Raw genomic sequence first — 15,647 nt, 5'->3', positions numbered from 1 at the left:
GAACTACACTTGCCTGGCTAAAGAAAATAAGCACTTGGCAAAATATAAAAGAAGAAGGAAAAGCTCTCTCTTCTCTGCTTTTCTTTTCCTGTTCTGTTAATTTCTTGATGTTGTTACTTTACTGTGTCCCAGTAGTCACTCCTGTGCCCTGTCCCTATTTTAATATGCAACTTTTTGGCCCTCCTCAGAGCTCCTGATTTTAACAATCTTCCTTCAGATTTTACCCAGCAACTCTCTCTTCCTTGCAAAATCTCCTTGGTCATCTTTGCTATCTTTTCTCCATCTCTCCCCATCCATCAGATTGTTTCCCAAACCTCCCACTCCAGGCTGCCTGGTGTGTTGTACTGGTGCAGCGCTTTGTTTGCAGTCTGTCATCCCACTGCAGTCAGCCCCAGCCCAGAGAAGGCATCACTATCTAGCAGAGAGCAGCCACATTTCAGCTCTGGTGGAGGTTGTCCAAACTCTCAGTTCTGCTCTATTTTCCACTCTCTAGCTGTACCTCTGTGCATAACCAAGAGGTGCCTCCTGCACTGCGCTGCAGGCTCTGCAGACAGGTTTGTGGGGAGAGGATCCGCACCCTGCAGAGCTGTAAGTTGAGGGAAACGAACAGGACACATCTATAAGAAGCAAATCCTTAAGCAATACAGTCTTGAGAACCAAGTCTCTGCTGAATGCAAGTGCGCTCTGCTTGTGCTTTAAGGGCTTATTGCTACTATTTTTTTACTTTGGCTAAATGTGCTTGGTTTGCCATATGTTCAGTAAACAGCCTTTTCACCTAACGGCTACCACCATGCCAAATCTCAAAGCAACGAAATTGCAGTGATCTTTTAATATAGAATAAAATATTGCCCCCCACCCCCTCACTTGGCTTTAATCTGGAAAAAAAATTATATCACCTTTTTTTAAAACTTATATTTCAGAGGTGCAGGCCTGCGCCGTCCCAGCATGGTCAGTCTCATCCTAAAAGGTTAATGCTTGGCTGAAATGGAAGCATCTAAAAACAGGATATTACAGCAGAAAACCGGATAAGTGCAGTAACAGTAGGAGCTGCAAGGCCTTTCCCAGCTGTCCCCTCTCCCCTGCCCATCAAAACAAATAGAGATAACATCTCAATGCATTCCTGTCTAGTTAAAACCTTCTGCAAGCAAATCGACTAATTTAATGCAGATTTCTGACTTGTGGCAACTTTTGTTTGTGATAACCAGTGCTACAAAAGTTGACACAGATGTTCAGAGCTGTGGTGGAAAGAGTGCTTCTCAAAGACTTTCTCATCAGTGCCAGAGAAACAGCACTTCCCTCCCTCCCCGCAAAACAGGGAATGGCTGTGATGGTACTGAGTGATTCCAGGCATGATGTGTCACCTACTTTCCCACTTGCATTTTTCTGGCCAACTGGTGAGTTCACCTTTGCTGTGCCCTGCAAGGCAGAAGGTAAACAAAGCAGAAGGTAAAGAAGCATCCCAAGAGGGGACCAGCTAAGGGGTGAGATGATAAGAAGTGACAATTTCTGCCTTCATTCCCTTCCACATCATTCATTTGTGAACAGAGGAGGGGACCACATCTGCCACTGCTCTGTGCAGATGGCCCTGCCTGTGTGAGCAGATTCACACCCAAGATGAAACCAGCACAGTATTTGCACAGTTGTGGAGTCAGAGACACAGTAGCTTTAACTCAAAAAAGTTCGGATTCTCTGTTCCCTCTGTGCAATGATGCATATAGGAGAATGAAGGGTAATGTGTTTCTCCCTCACTCCTTTCCTACCCTGAAAGAGGAAACTACTTTTCAGCCTTGACCTCATCTTTCTGGACAGCAAGTTGTTTACGTGCTTGTGTTCAGAGCTAGAGACTCCTGTGGTGGCATAGGAACTGCTGGGATGGCAGTGGATGGGAAAACATAAATGCCACACCAGAACTTAACTTTTTCTCCAGCAAAATTTTTGTTTCATATGGCTCAAGTCATGTTGACTTTTGCTGTTCAAATCTATTTGTGTGTTTATTATGTCACCAGAAGAAAGGGAGAAAATTTGTCATTCTCTAGAAATTTAATCTTTCCATGAGAATTCCTGGAGTTCCTCTCTTTATTAGATTTCCATTTAACTTTGTATTTTGTTTTGTTTTGATGTAGATGTGCCTGGAGCTATAAAGCAAGAGGTTGATCTGCTTTTCCATTGCATTAGCTGCTTCTTTGCCAAATTTCAACATGTCCCAAGTCATGCACACTTATTCCCTTCTTTAAAAGAAGGAATCTGCATTTCCCAGAAGAGTCATGAAAAGAGGGAAACCAGTTGGCTAAGCCACATTTCTTCCTGAAAGGGAGAAGTAGCAGAGGAGGGAAGAAGGAAAATCGCTGATGTAGGATGTGTTCATCCTATTAGCCTAGCAACAAAGCACACTGAAAGGCAGCAGCGCTTTCGGCATTAAACACATTGAAAGTCTTTATGTCAACAAAACAAAACAAAACTGCATTTGTGATGGGGAAATTTCACCTTCACTTGATGTGTGCAATTTTGCCAGTGCCACCACTAAGGAAATAAATCCAGCAATATCCATTTTATGTCAGTCTCTATTTACCATAACAAGATAGATTTGTTCTGGAAATTTTTTTGTCAATATATCCTTTGTTAGGCATTACCTTCATCTCCTAGCAACAGTATGGGGAAATCCATCAGAGACATGGAATTTAACTACAAAATAGGATGGCTCACTGTAGCCTGTGCACTTTTGGAAACCTGCGCTGGCATGCAGATACACTCATGCACTTACACTGTTTATGTCCATTGATGGACTGATAAATCAAACTAGAGCGTGGAAACTGGGGGAAAAAAAGAGACCAAAACAAAACAAAACCCCCACTCTTTTTCTCATAAGGCACATGAAATACTGAAATAACTGCTCTTCCTCTTGCTTTTGGGAAAATTCTTTCAAACCCATACACATTGCCCACAGTTTGTGGGACATTGGATACATACACACACCACATTTAAAATTTTTGTGATGACACTTAAAATTTTTAATTGTCATCAAAACAGAGATTTTCTAGCCTCAGAGATTTGTGGAGTAATTTTCCCAAAGGTACAACAGGAATAATAAACCTCTTGCAAATTACACAGTCAGTGAGCAAACAGGTACAGAAGATGGCAATACTCCTCAGGTGCCTGTGCTTTTCAGGGCATGTACCAAACTCTGCGCTTCTTCTCCTTCCAGAGAGAACCTGTGCTCCATTTCAAGGAAGTTAAGGGTGAGCTAAAATGCTTTTAAAAGTCTCTAAGGGATCTCTTGCAGCTGAGCTCTGCAATACCCCTTTGATCTGCATGTCATCCTGCTGGCTGTTTTTCAAGGCTGGATTTGTCCCTCAGGCTGGTCCCAGGAGGTGGCTCCTCGCTTTCGGTGGAAGTGACATTGTTGCAGCTCAGCCTCTGCAAGCACAGAATAGAAAGGGATGGTACTGCAGCCTTGTGGCTTGTCTGTAGCATAAGAAAATGGGAATTCCCTGTCTGTCCCAGCCTGGCCACATCTGGAGCCTTGTTGCTGACAAAGCTTAGCCATGTCTCGGGACACTCCTTGAGGGTGGAAACATCTTGGCTTCATTGGCTGCTGCGCTCCAGAAACACACAGGCTGCAAGAGCAGGTCTAGGGTGCGGAAATACTTTGCAGAAGGGACATTGCCAGAGACTTTGGGGGAATGACTGAGAGGATTTCCTTTGCTCCCCAGTTCCCTGAGCACATTACAACATATAGAAGCCTCCACATAAGTGAGGGTGACTCATCCTAGTGATGCCCATGAGACAGCACTGTCTGAACCAGGCTGTCACCTACAGCAAGTTCTTATGGACACAATTCAAAGCCCAGTAAAAATTCCTGAAGTCTTTGTGGGTTTATACCCATACTCCATGAGAAACCTGATTTTATAAGTAAATTACATAGTTTAATCTCTTACGCTAGCACAAATGCAATTTGTTAACTGCCAACCAGGTAAGAGGATTGTTTCTGTGCCCTTTTCCACATCTTCATAAACGGGACTCTGCAGTAGGAGACTGCCTTTATATGTGTATAATGTCCCACAGATGGGAAATCTTCCAACATACATTGTAGAGGGTTTTTTAAATAAAAGAAGATGTGGCCCAGAGGTACAGTCAAGCATTCTGAGGGACTGAGGTAATGTGCTGTTCTCAGAGATCTGTATTAGTTCAGCTGGGGAGAGAGGGGGCAGCTGAGGGGACACCTCCATGTGACTGAGCCAGTTCCTAGGGGGACATTATCAGCATCACCAGATCAAAAGGACTTTATTAACTACACCGTATAGATGTGCAAGGGCTTTAGGGGATGGTTAATTGGCAACAAGGCAAGTAAATAGCTCCCAATACAAAACCAGTTATTCGGATATCGGCTGAACTCTGAAAATGCAGCTGGGGGAGAAAAACAGTTTTGGCAAAAGTCTGTGTTTCCAAGGGAAAAATACCACCCAATTATTTGGTATTGCTGCTGCATGGGGGAAGTTTGAGCAGTGACCCAAACTCCCTTCTGCCCATCTCTGGAATGAAAAGACTTTTGCTGCAAGGAAATGCCAAGACCTCTTTTCACACTGCCTGACCCTCAAACATCGGTAGAAGACACAAGAACCATCCCAGGTAAAATTCCTTTTAAAATACATTTGTATTGTTGTTTCTGACTTGGGCATAATGATTTCAGTAAATGTGAATTTATTTCCATCTAAGCTGTGTTTGTTCTCAAATTTTTGCTATTGACTCGCACACATGTTCAGTACACAGAGCAAACACTTTGGTGTGAAACAACATCATACACAATGAGTCATCTGTGCTCTGGTCCACAGCCATCCTACAGAGAGCTGGGGCTGTCAGTAACTCTGTCAATTGCAAACATAGCTACAAACACTCAGAATCAGACAGTTATCTTGTATAACACCTTATGGAGACTCTGTCTTAAGCAAATAGCCATGTTAATGTATTTTTGGAAGAGCTAAAATAGAAAGATAGATTATTTGGTAAGGAAGAAGGTTTAGGACAAGTCCTGTCTACACTGATGCATCTGAGCAAGATGTTTTTAAAAATAATTATAAATTAACCTTTGGCTTACAGAAGAACCTGTCCTGGTTTCTATGGTGATGTGCAGCTGTCATCAAGTGTTAGCATCAAGTGTACAGAAAAAATAGATTTACTGATCCTGAGGAATAGCATTAAATAAATTAACAGTGTTAACTCCAGGTATCCTGATGACACAGGCAGGTGAAAGGGGAAAGGAAGGGAGGGAGAGGGGCACAGGAAGGCAGGGAACAGCAGAGAAAATGGCAGAAAGAAGGGAAAGAGAGTAGGGGGTATGGCCTATAGCTATGGTTTTATAACACGGGGACAGCACAGTAGAGGAGGTGAAGAAGGACAGAGAAAGGCAAAAAAGGGTTGAGAACAGTGTGTAGAGATGGACAGGCAGTGATCAAGGGGCCAAAAGGTGTGTAAAGGGGAGAAAGAAAGACAATAAAATCAAAGAATATCAAGAAAGGGCAGAACGGGGCAGAGATGGGGTGAGTGCTGCAGAGAAGAGCAAGGGGAAAAGGATTGGTAAATATGGGTGAAAAAGGAGGGGAAGAATGGCAGAAAAGCAGAGAAGAGTGGAGATGGGCAGAGGTTAAAGAAGGGCAGAGAAAACAACAGAAGTGAAGAGAAGGTCGGAGAAGTTGAAAGAATGTCAGAGAAGGTCAGACAGATCTGGGCAGATGGAACAGAATACCAGAGAACAAGGATGGAGATGAAGGAGGAAGAAGGACAAAGGATCAGGAAAAAAGAGAAGGTCAGAGAAGGCTGAAGAAGGGCAGAGACAGGAGGCAGGCAGAGAAATGAGGGAGAAGAAAACGAAGGGCAGAGAAGAAGGGCAGAGGAGAATGAAAGGCAGAGATGGGAAGAAACAGATGGGCAGAGAAGGGTGGAATGGGGACTGAGAAAGACTTAGAAGGGCAAAGGAGAAAGGTGAAGAATGACTCAAAGTGAAGAACTCTCATAGACTGTAAATTTGCTATACCAATATTGGCACTAAGGATGTATTAAGGAAATTTGTCCTGTGATTGATTAGAGCTGCTTAAGTATCCATGATAAACAGAGTGAGCCTTATTTCCCTCACTAATAGACACACACATACCTGTATCTAAATCTAAATCTATATGCATTTTTCAATCTGAATGGGAAATGTGGGAGTTTTGCTCTCCGGTTTCCCAACCCCATTCCTTCAGATCTGGGAACAAATAATTCCAACTCTACTTGGCCTTGTCACTGCAAACAATTTTCAAACCATCTGCTATCTAATAAAACAACTTGTCTAGACAAACCCCAAGCCAGGCAACAAATCTGATATTGTACTTGAAGTCATCTAAGTATTAACAACCTGCCATTGCTAACCTGTCAAACTTCTTCACTGGGAAAAGCAGTCACATTTACAATCTCAGGCAGAAGGAGTGGAAATGAGAAAGATTTTTTCCATCATTAGATACAGGAAAGCTGCTTAGAAGATGGGACAGGATTCATCCAGCCCAGCCTGAGCATCATTTATACCCATGCAGTCCATGCCTGTGAAAGCAGTGAGCAGTGGAGAGAGGTGGATGCTTTTGAAGGGACCCATCTGCTCACACTGGAACTCCTGAAGCAGGTTTGCTGATAGTCACATAGCTGGGGCCCATCAGTCTTGCCTACTTCAATTAGATGGAGAGCCCAGTGTATTCAGGACTTGCTGAGAAACTGCTTTTGATTCGCTATGCCTGAGAGTGGAAACAGATCCCAGGTTCACTGAACTCAGACTCACTTGTGAGAATTAGATTAAAAATATTGTCTGTCTCCAATGACATCAAAATCAGCTTTGTGCTGTGTGAGCTGAGAGGTTATCATCTTTCCTGTTCCTCTCGTGTATTTTTTCTCTGAGTTGATTTGAAAAGAAAGTTCTCATCTTGATGACAGAGCTCTGAAATACTCAGAAGCACTGATCAAACCTGGCTCCACTTTCTGAGCATTTCACTGTGCAATTCAGAGCCAAAGTCAGAGGGCGGCAGTCTTTCCAGGGAAGGGCCATAGGGGCAAGAGATAAGTTGAGTTCTAGCTGCTTCAGAGAAGAGGTTTTGAAGCTCATTTTTTCCCCTGAAACCAGGGAAATCCAGTTATGGAATCATGTAAGCTGTTAAAAGACTTTGCTGAATCTTATTTTATTCTGTTCAGAAAGTCAGTCAGGAGATAAAAAAGGCAAAAAGAAAAAGCATGGTGCTATAACACTTAGACACTTACTTGTCTGGAAGCTCTTATTCCCTAGACTATATTAGTTTGGTCCAGTAAAACTACATCCAGAAAGAAAATACCTCTGGTAGGGTTTGACCAAACACCTTCTTTAAGGCTCCCATCACTCAAACTGAGCAGCAAGAGAAATTAATAGGAATTAGGCATCTATTTTCAGTAGAGTTTCTGCCTAGACTACAGTGCTGGTCTCCCTCAGGATGACATCTTACCCCTGATCAATGGAACAGTGTTTATCTATCCAAGATTTTGCTCAAACATGCAAGTCCAAAACTCCCTCTCACATGATGGCTGTGAAGGCAACAAGGCAGGGGTTGTGAGAGGGAGAGAAGTTGATCAAACCTCTTTTGGGTGCATTTGGCCTGAGCTGTGACCAAGTCCCACTGTACGCCCAGAAAGTGCCTGGCAGTTTCGTTGAGTGACCTATCCCAAAAATGTCCTGGTACCAGGTGGGTGAGAGCAAAGAGGGATACACTGAGTAGGGACAGGTGCCCTCTAATATGGGAGCAGCCTGTGCCTGAGGCATGCTCAGAAACACACTTAGGTCCTCCCACAAAACACAGTCAAACACTGACAAAGAATGATTATTCAAGGTGCAGACAATCAACTCCATTATTCTGAGAAGTCTGTGTTCTTCATTCCAAGTACTGAGCTGAGTCTGAGCTGCAGCGCTTCCCAGTGAAATTGATCTTGGTTCTGAGAAAATCACGGGGAACTGGTAGACACAAATCGGGAACAGAGAAGCATATTTGGACAAATGTAGTGAAGTGTGGAGTTGTTATCACCCTGAGTTATCACTTTAATGGGATGATAAGAGAAAGTTTATGATCCTCACGGGTTAAAGAAGGAATCAGACAGCCGTACTCACCAGCAGCATCTCCTCTGCAGTAGGCATGGATGTGTTATAATGATGATGGATTGAGTCATTAGGTGTTTTGAGATTCTTTCATGATATAACATTGCTGCTCATTAAACCAAGCCTAGGAGAAGCAAAGGCACTGGGAAAAAGGGAAAAAAAAAACAAAAAAAGAGCTAGTAATTAAGTCTTGCTGGGTTTGGTAACTGGAATTAGGATGAAACGATTGACTGGAAATGGATTCTGAGGCAGCTGGATGACAAATTGCAGGACATCCATGTCACCTTTAGCAGCCCGGGCAACACTTAAAAACCTATTTGAATTCTAAGAATTATACCTATATTGATTAGGAATTACAGCCAGTTTAGCAGTTTCCTTGTAGTAAAGTGGAAGTAAGCTGTTAATCTCAACTGTGGTAAGTGTTATAAACACATCCAGTTTTGATCGAACTGTTACCAATGTAAACATATCATTATAATGAAATTTAAGTAGTAGCAAGAACTGTGGTACCAAGTGATACCAAGATAATTGATAGAAGAGCAAAAAGTATTGATCTTCCATGACTAATAGGCTGTTTAACACAAGGAGAAGGATTTACACAGCAAAGAACTGAAGATTTTTAAAAAATTAATAGCAAATCTGAAGTACTCTTTCAGTGAATGCTTGAAATATCACAAGATGTTGGAAAAACTAATTTACAAATTAATATTCCTTTCATATTTATGAAGTATGAGAATCTAGGGTACTATATCTGGTGTTGGTACATAGAATATTGTAATGACATAAATTAGACATAACTATACTGTGAGAGTTCACTTATATCTGAATATAAAATAAGAATGTAATTCTGTTTAGAGAGAGCAAAAAAGGTTTTTCTTTTCTTTTTCATTTAACACCATAAATCATGTGTTTATGTCCTTGTATTTTTCCATTTGTAAGTTGGAGCTAATATTGCTGTGACATTTAAAAAGACTGTTCTGAGAAAAGAGTCATAAAAATAACAGAGAATTCAGCTATTGGAGCACTGATTACCATCTTAATTATGTATTTTTTCTCATTACATCTTATAGGGTGGAAACACTTGCTGTTTATTTTCCATCTGTGAAAGCTATGCCCAGTTCAAATTCAGATTTCTGCCCTGAGGATAACTCTGGGAGAAATGCTTCCAGCCTCTACATCCAGCAAGTGAGAGATGAGGAGACCCTTACTTACTTATCAATACTGATAAATGCAGTTTATACATGCAGTTTCACAGTGCCGGGTATGACCCAGCTGCAAGTCACTCAGCCACAGCAAGACAATAACTGTGCTCAGAGGAAGCCATCAAAGGCTTCCAGAAGAAACCTGCTCTGAGATGAAAGAGAAAATTATTACGGTAATCAACTGCTAAGAGAAAAGGAAAGCTATTTCTCTTTGGGACGATTTCCAGTGTTGAAGGAAAGTGGGGGGAGAAGGCGAGAAGGGAAGATGATAAGGTCTCACACATTTGATTGATTGTTCACATCTAACAAAAATAGCCCCAGCCTGTTCCCATTGTCCTGCAGCTGCTGGCTTCATCACACTCATTGTGCATTTCCTCATGGCTGAGCAGTGCTGTTGCCCAGTTTCCTCCCCTTCATTTCCTAACAAGATCTGCTATGCACTGTAGGAAAAGCCAGCAGCCCTTCTAAACAATGCCTTTCAAGTTTCCCCGAGTCCATCCAGAAACCCAGGCTACTGTCTTAGAGCAAACCAAAGCAATTTCAAACAAGTCCCAGTGCAGGTACCCAGATCCAATCCTGAATCAGTATCCTATCACTTGCATATTTTAATTTTTTATTTCATTCCTGGGGCACATCTGAATTTATGTGGACTTTAGGCTTGCTCATAAAGTGACAGGAAAAGCTTCCTGCACTCAAGGCCAAAACATCTTGAGAAAAGAATGTGCACAAAGAGGTGAACATTGTGTTTAAAAGGTCTCTTTTCCCTCTATGTATTTCACAGCCAGTGGTATTTAACAGCCAGTGTTAATTCTCCAAGGAGACATTCCTGTAGATGTGAATGGGTTTCTGATAGAAAGCAAGATGTGAGAGGTGTTCCTCCTCATTCCTTCTGTGGTCTTGAAGCCATTTAAACTGAAACAAATTCACCTGGTATGGCGAGATTGGTCACAAACCTGCTCAACCCTTGTGGAAATAAGCTACAGAAATCAAATTATCATTCCCAAGAGAGGTATTTTTTGCATACATAAATTAAACATCAAAGCATCATAACTGACTGAATACAATAAGATTGAAAGTTTGAAAACATTCCTACAAATATTTTAGAGTCTATGAAACCCTCTTTAGCTGAATTTCTCTCTGCCTTTCATTTTATCCCCAGGAAATTATGTAACACTTTTCTATAAGTAGTTCACAGAAACCAGAATTATGCGCCTATAGCCCCCTTCCAACATGGATACCAAATGAAAGCTCCTTTTCATGCCATGTGATGCTTCTTTTTCTTTAAGAAGTGCTTTCTTCATTGAGGAGTTACACTTCAGCAGAAATAACATCAGATGTTTCAGATAAAACCAGCTGAGAGAAAGATTGCCTCTTTCACAGAACCATAGAATGGTTTGGATTGGAGGACCAATCCAGTTTAAAGAGCATCCAGTTTCCACCCCCTGCCATGGACAGGGACACCTTCCACTAGAACAGGCTGCTCAAAGCCTTATCCAGCCTGGCCATGAACGCTTCCAGGAAGGGGGCACCTACAACTGCTCTGGGCAGCCTGTGCCAGTGCCTCACCACCCTTGCAGTAAAGAATTTCTTCCTAATGTGTAATCTAAACCTTCTGTCTCAGTTTGAATCCATTCCCCCTTGTCCTATCATTAAATGCTCGTGTGAAAAGTCCTCCTCAAGCTTTCATGTAGGCCCCCCTGAAAGGACACCATAAAGCCACCCCAGACTCTTCTCTTTTTCAGGCTTTCAGTCAGTGCTTTGTTGTTATTCTGTACTAATTGTCAATACCTTAAATGTTCTGGATTAGAGCAATGTGAACAAAATCCTGTGTGTGAAAGAGTTAACTTCTGGTGAGAAGTGCTGGATAAAAGGTCAGGACAATCTCAAGGCTATTGTGAAGCTCCCTGCCCTGATATTTCATCAAGAAATGGCCCTTCAAGTACAAATTTCTGACACCCAGGTGCAGGTGAGCCTTGCACACAGCTGAAAGAAATAAGCTATTTGGGAATAATTGTCAAAAGGGAAGAATACCTGTGAAAGTACTCTCAGTGAAAAAATATTTTTCCATCCCCATTCCTCCCTTGGGAATCTGTACACTTCCTGGATGAGAGACTTGTTAGGCCTGGAAATCCAGCCAAACAGATAAGCTACACTTCAGTTCACCTTATTTGCTGCCAGATCTTCAGTCTCAAAAACACTCATAGTCCAACAATTCTTAATCCAAATGTCAGCCTTCTCCTCTTTCCTCTGCTCAAATATTTTGCATAGCTTGGAGCAAGGAAAGCTTTTGTAGGCAGTTTCAGAGCTGCTCACAGTCCTTGCTGCAGACCTTTCTTGCTCACACTCAACGCTTGAAACATTTATTTGGACTCTTAAACAGTGACTTAATAACATATCAAGCCTTAAAAAAAAAAAAAAAAAACTTAGAGGGAGAATAAATGCTTTCCTGTGTTTCAAATTTAAAAAGAAGAAGGTATAATATAATGACCAGTCTGTGAATTATCCATGACTGCAGGCAACACCTCACACAAAGCTCATTCATGTACCTGAAACCCACAAAATAATGAGGGTCTTAAAATTGCTCATAGGCTCTATTCAGAGCCTTTTTTTACTGTAGTTTGATCTAAATTCTCTAATAGTCACCAAAAACCCCATTTGACTGGAAAGAACATAAAATAAGGTTATTTCAAATGCTGCTACTAATGCTCTGGCATGGATTTTAGCAGACTTTAGTTCAACACCACAGCAATGAAATCATTCTACCTGCATTAGGTCCCTTGAATTTATATTCCAAAGGAAAGATGAAATTAAGGAAAAGAAGAAAAAACATTAATTAGATAACAACAGGGAAAAAAACCAAAACAAAGCAGTTACTGTATCTACCTCATCAGCTTTCTGGTTGTTTCAAACATGCCATATTTCACTAAGTTGAACTAAGACCACTAGAGATCAATTAATATTGATTAAATGTGAGAAAAAAGAGAGATGACATTAAATAAATGTCAGGTTCATTCCTACAGCATAAAAAGTGAACTGTGCTGTTTAGGCAAGGCATTTTCTTCTGAGTTTGTCTAAGTCTAGTTAAAGAAGGAAGCAAATTTGTTCAATAAACAATCCCTATTGATCCTGGGAGATGAAGATATAAGAGCAAAGAACAGGTGTGCAAATGGATAGGGACTGTGGCTATGTCATGGTGTGCACAGAGAAATACCATCCAGAAAAATAATCCAGTATTATCTCCTCCTAATCACTTCTTTCTTGGATATTTCTTGGACTAAATTATGCATTTGTTGTCCCTAAAAATCTCTAAATCCTTACAGATATTTTTCATTACTATGGTAACTGTTTAGAGAGGAGCTGGTGATACAATTAGAGGCAACCATCACTACACAAACTAAATCAATAATTTTATTGGCTCCTTCATACTCACAGAGCTAAAATTGGAAAAAAGTCTGCTTGATCCCTGGCCTGAAGAAATTTGCACTTCAAGTTGGATAGGCTGTCTAATGGTAGGAACTGGACTTTATTTCCCACCAAAACCAGTCATATCAACTGTCTAAAAGTATTGCGTCCTCCAACAGAGCACAATTTATTTAGTTTTCCTGCTACATCTTACTCTGCAGGCATGTCAGGGTAAGCCTTCAGAAGGTTGTGCTTGAGACGGCCAGCCAAGAACTGGAAGCAAGCCTTGTGCAAGGAGAGGTTCACATCTGGGCATGGGCACAGCTGCTGTATTTTAGCACCTTGTGCTTATGCCTCAATTAGGCTTAGGAAACTACATAGGGAAACTCCAGAATGAGTTTTGAGGAAGACATCCCTTTCTCATGCTTACAGCTTTGGAATTACAAACCTCTTTGGAGATCACAAGTGCAGCTTTAAAATTTCTTAGGCTGGCAGGAGATTTGAATGACACACTTCTAGTATCTCCAAAATGCCTTCAAGCAAGAGCTACCACAAGCCCCCTTCATATTTTCCAAGGCAAGAAAAGCCCTCTCTCCTTTCTCACAGACCGAGAGCAGGGGGAAAGTTGCATCCTCAGGAGAGGCAGGAGCTGTTATTGTTCCTCACAGTGAAGACACCATGGAAGCAAGAGTGATAATAGATATTAAAACCAAACATTTGTTTTTCCCAAGGGCTACTCTATGCAGTGTTACTGTAATATTTTCAATCAGAACCATAACTTGGGCATGCTGACATCTGATTGTTCACTCCTTACTATAATTCTTCATTTTGTTCCTTTCTTTTGCTCGCATAGATGAGAGTTTTAAAATATTTTTGCAATTTTTAAACAGGATGCCTCCTGATATCTTACAGAATACCACCATCCATGGATCAACATCTGAGAAACACCTTGAGTAGGATTCCCTACTCTGATATCTGTTTATTCATACCAAGATGAAAAACACTTACCCTGTCCCAGATATCTAGGACAGTGCCTGAAGGTATTTAGGCTGGTTTTTGCCCTTTTTCTACAACCATTACAGAAGAGTTTTCAGCCCAAAAACCATGCCAGCATTACTTCTGCAGCCCCCAGGAGCGCTAGAACTTTCTCAGGCATATTTTGGAAGGAATAAGTATGTCTGACTGGATAAGAGTTTGATGATGTTTTGAAATACTATAAATGCATTAGGGAACCCTGCTACTGATACTCTTCTTGCCAGCAGCTGCTCATTTTTGCACATCCTATGACAACTCATAAAACTCCTGTATTGCCATTTTGAGGCTGAATTGAGAATTCTGGCTAGAGACAGGCTGTCTCCTATTCTTCTGCAGGCAGCTAAATAAAGCTAAAACACACATGTACATCCTTTTTGGAGATTTCCACAACTGTAGTCATACTGTGTATCAACAGAGAGGTTTTACCAGTTTTCTGTTTGGGTCTGCTGCAGTTCCCTGCAATTATCAGTGCCACCTCCTGGTACAGAAACATACTGAGATTCAGCCAGTCAGGAATGGTAGGATGAAGAAACACAAAATGTTCCAACCTTCTCTTCCTGCTTAATGTTTGTTGTTCTCTAGAGCCTTTTATAAACAGCTATGTATCCTACAGGAAATCAAAAGGTGAAATCTTTTGTAGCTATATGTATTGAATGAAAGGGCAGGGGAGCTGTCAAAGGCAAGAGGCTACCATGGATTTTCCTTTCCAGGATATCCATAACAAAGCTAAACCCAAAAAAGATATGTATATATATGCTCATCAAACCAGCTGAAGCTGAACAAGAGAAAGCTTACGAGTTTGAAGTTTTATTCAGAAGTGTCTGTTATTCATTTTAGGACTGAGGAAATAATTATTGCAGCACTTATGAACCTTGGATACAAAACCAGAGATTTTGACTGAAGATTTGAAATCTGGGGGGATTCCGTGTCCCCACATCTTAGGTATAGAATTTCCACTGACTTATCCAGGCAAACGAAAGTGAGAGAGGCAAGACTACAGGGTAGGACACAGCTGCTGGCAGGAGGCAGCAGAATGGGACTCTAGTCAGGGTTTTGCCAATTTACTTTCTAAAAATGACCAAGATATGCCCTTTCTTACCACAGCAAGTCAGATGTTTTCCTTAGCTCCAATCTACTTCAGTAACCGAATCCTCAAGCAAAATGCCTTCAGCATTATTCCTCAGTGCCCCCATGGGACGGGTCACACTTTTATCAGCCTATTTACAAGGAACCAACTCCCAAAAATGCAGGTGGAGGGGAAACATATATCCAATGAAAGCAAACATTCCCGAAAGTTGAAGCACAGGATCTATTTTTTCAGTGATACTTCCCCATCCTTTTCCCATCTTTCTCACTCAGAGCCTCAGAGCAGGAGAAATCGCAGGCTCAGGCCTGAAAAAGGAGCAGTGATCTCCCTGTGCCCCCAGTACCTAAACACATTTTCGCTGGTGCTGGGGTACCAGAAAGGCCTAGAAGGCAGCAGAGCAGGCAGCGTCTCACTCCAGGAGAGGGCAGTGAAATACGGTTCTACTGGTCCAGGAAAGGGCAGATGCACCATGAACTGCCCAGCAGCTCCTGCTTACTCAACCCAGACGCTGACCTTGGCAGCACAAACACGGGCAAGTTCAGCACTGGGGTTTCGAGAGTGGGGTTTCACGTGTTGCAAGCTCCGTAAATTGACTTGGCTCACGATTTCCTATTCACAATTCCTATTTCCTAAATTCTGCAACCACTTGTTCACTCTCTGTCCACAGAGAGGAAAACGTGTCATTAGGAGGCAGTGTTTTCTTGTGCTTAGGTTAATAGGTCTCATTTGTTCTGCCAGTGTGGAGGGAGGCAGAACCGATGGAAGAACTTGTAATTCTCTTTTC

The 15,647-nt window shown here is 41.7% G+C and overlaps 1 long non-coding RNA gene across 1 annotated transcript; it reads right to left on the bottom strand.

The window, feature by feature from the left end:
* Positions 1 to 2,096: 2,096 nt before the first annotated feature.
* Positions 2,097 to 8,530, bottom strand: LOC140683868 (uncharacterized). The gene is made up of 2 exons (XR_012055440.1): positions 8,150 to 8,530; positions 2,097 to 3,414 (listed from the first exon to the last, which is right to left on the bottom strand). It is a non-coding gene; the product is annotated as an uncharacterized lncRNA (long non-coding RNA).
* Between the last annotated feature and the right edge of the window lie 7,117 nt (positions 8,531 to 15,647).

The sequence above is a fragment of the Taeniopygia guttata genome, chromosome 4 (assembly GCF_048771995.1).
Source record: "Taeniopygia guttata chromosome 4, bTaeGut7.mat, whole genome shotgun sequence".
Classification (NCBI taxonomy): domain Eukaryota; kingdom Metazoa; phylum Chordata; class Aves; order Passeriformes; family Estrildidae; genus Taeniopygia; species Taeniopygia guttata.
Note: the sequence above shows the minus strand (reverse complement) of the source record. Positions and strands in the feature narration are given on the sequence as shown.